The following is a 3,393-nucleotide window of genomic DNA, read 5'->3' on the forward strand; positions in this document are numbered from 1 at the left end:
CTCTCTTCTCACCTGACCAGGCTCACTCACTTCCTCCTGGTTCCACTCCACCTGTCCTGTTCCTTCTGTTCAGCAAACTCCCCCCACGACACGTGACTTAGGTTTCCAGGTGATTTAAGCAAATTATAGGGGCTTATTAATGAATAAGAAAGATTTTTCCCTTTAAATTACTATTACATTCGACCCAAAGATCTTGCCTATTCATTACATCTGTCGGTAGGGCAATGGGTATTAACAGAACTTTAACAAGGATAACAGAAAAAAAACCATATATATATGTATGTATGTATGTATATCAATACCTTACCGAACTTCGGTCCGTAGAACTCCACAACAGTATAATGGAGATCACACAAAATGAGAACGTAAAACAATATTTTGAGTTGGGCTTGAACACAAGTATCCCATCATTCCCCCTCAGCAAATGGAGCTCAAAATCTTGGGGCAAGGGGTGAAGCTTTCTTCTTTCATAACTCTTTCCTGCTGAGTGTGGGCATAAAGCTGTCTCTGCTCCAAGAGATCCCATTCGAGAGATCAGTTTTTCAGCTGAGTTCACATCCAGAGATGATGCATCACCATCATAGATAAGGGATGACATCTGGCTTAAGCAATTAGGCACCTGCAGGTGGAGACTACTAAGCGTATAGAAAACAAATTTAGCAAACAAATGTAACAGACAAAAAGTCAAAAAGAAAGGAGGAGAGCAGACCAGGGGGCAGAGTACAGACCAGCATAGATCACAGACCAGCGCAGAGCAGAAGGGAAAGGACTCAGAACAGGTTTCAGGGCACCACCATCAGCAGTTCCCAGATTCCTCAACTCACAAATGCCACAGCTTCAAAGGTCAGTGGGAGGGCTCATTCACCCAGGAAAGGGGAGAATGGTCTGGACCTCCAGGCAGCAGGCACTACACCCGCAGGTGACATTGTCAGAAACCTCCACCTAGAACCCCTGGGGGAATTAAAGAGCTGATCAAATCGCAGCCCTGAGTGGCAGCCCTGGGAGACCTCAGCCTAAAGCCCCTGGAGGAATTGAGCCACTGATCAGATTCTCAGCCCTGAGCTCCACCCAGGAATGAGGAGGAACACTGGCAATGGAGCTGGAGGCTATTGTGGTGAGGGAATTCAATTGCAGATTCTGGGCAGAAAAGTTTTTGGTTGCTCCCAGACCAGTGAGCAGGTCAGAAGAGAAGTAAACACCTCTCCCTTGATTGTGCTGCCTTAGAGGAACTAAGAACTTGCAGTTCCCCAGAATATACCCTCCTCTCAACAAAGGTCTCGAAAGTCAAGTAACTGGATGGGAAAATACCCAAAACAGGGAGAAAAAAAGACTATAGAAGGTTACTTTCTTGGTGAACAGGTAGTTTCTCCCATTTTTTCAGATGAAGAACAAAGTATAGCATCAGAGGAAGTCAAGGCTTCTGCATCGAAAACCTCCAAAACAAATATGCAAGGTAGAGATAGCCAATACATCCTTCTGCAATCATAATACAATAAAACTTATGCCTAATAGAAGACCATAGAAACATAAACCAAAAACTAATTGGAAACTAAACAATCCGATCATAAAAAAATGAGTGGGTTAAACAACAATTTATAGAAACAATCAACAATTTCATTCAAGAGAATGACAGTAATGAGACAACCTACCAAATTTTATGGGATAAAGGAAAAGTAGTTCTTAGGGGAAGTTTTATATCTTTGAGTGCTTACATGAATAAAAAAGAGAAAGAGGAGAACAATGACTTGGGCATGCAGCTGAAAAACCTCGAAAAGGAACAAATTGAACATCCCCAAGTAAATACCAAATTACAAGTACCTAAAACAAAAGGAGAGATTAATAAAACTGAAATAAAGAAATCTATTGAACCAATAAATAAAACTAGGAGTTGGTTTTATGAAAAAGCCAATAAAATGGATAAACCTGTTTTTCATTTGATTTACAAAAAGAAAGCCGAATTCCAAATAACCAATATCAAAAATGAAAAGGGTGAACTCACCTCCACTGAGGAAGAAATTAAAACAGTACCAAGAAATTACTTTGCCCAACTGTATGCACATAAATTCGACAATCTAATTGAGATGGACGATTATTTTTTATATTAGTTTTATTTATTTTTAGTGTTCTACAGTCACTACCATAAAACTTAGATTTCCCCCCCTAGGTGTCCTCCACCACCCCCTCCCTCCTCGAGACAGAATACAATTCTGTGTAGGATCTACATATACATTCCTATTGAATACATTTTCTTTTCTTTTAATGAAATCATATTGAATATATTTTATTTACTCATTTAAAAATGTCTATTTTGTGTATGTTGTATAATGTATACAATTACTAGTTCAGAAGTATATTATATAATTATAAATAAGTAAACATACATATATTAGACTTGTGTGCTTAAATTCTTGAAATGTGCTACATGATCACAAAAGTTTGGCAAGATGGTCTTGGAGTCAGGGGACCCTGGGTTCAGATCCCACTTATACATACTATATGGCCCTCAGCAAGTCACAACCTGTAAGCATCCCCAGACAGCTCACTAACACTTCATGTTGCAGAGCAAGTCTCGATCTGTATGTGTAGAGGGAGTTTCCTTATCAAGAATTTCCTCTAAAAATGAAATCACAGGTCTGCTCTAAAAATATATATTTTCTGTCCGTTTATATATGCGTCTTCCCAGATAGGGAATATAAATTTCTTGGTGGCAGAGATTCATGCTTATTTTGTCTTTGTATTCCTACCACTTAGTTCAAGTGCCTGGCATACAGTAGGTGCTTGCTGATTGACCCATTCAACAAATATGTAATAAGTCCCTATCATGAGCATGGCTGTGTGTGTGTGTGTGTGTGTGTGTGTGTGTGCGTGCGCGCACACATAGACAAACCCTAAACTTTACACAGACGACTTGGTTCAAAATCTTGACAAGCCACTTTTCCTTCTCTAGCGCTCAAAGAATTCTCTTTGCCTTGTCTACTTCCCAAGGTGTTTGTGAAGAAAGCATTTTGTAAACCACTAAGTTCTCAGTTACCAGTAAATATGAGATGAAAAAGTCATTCCCTGCCCTCCACAAACTTAGTCTAGTAAAAGAAGACAACGTGCATTGAAGGATGATCCTTGTGGAGAATCCTACTTGCTTCAGCAGACTTTATCTAGCAGCATATGAGCAAGGGATGGGCAGTGACGGCTGGTAAGGACAGGTACTTAACTTAGCTGCTAGGCACCTTACTAACAATTAGTCAATATGGACTTCACCTAGCTGCTTACAATTTGGGCAAATTTTTGGCCCATCCTCCACCAGCTCTACAACAGGGCAGAGGGAACCAAAGTTAATTTGCAATTTGCATGTGTACGTATCTGGACAGAAGACAACGGTTAGTAGGAATGGATGCA

Source organism: Notamacropus eugenii, chromosome Y (assembly GCF_028372415.1).
Source record: "Notamacropus eugenii isolate mMacEug1 chromosome Y, mMacEug1.pri_v2, whole genome shotgun sequence".
Taxonomy (NCBI): Eukaryota; Metazoa; Chordata; class Mammalia; order Diprotodontia; family Macropodidae; genus Notamacropus; species Notamacropus eugenii.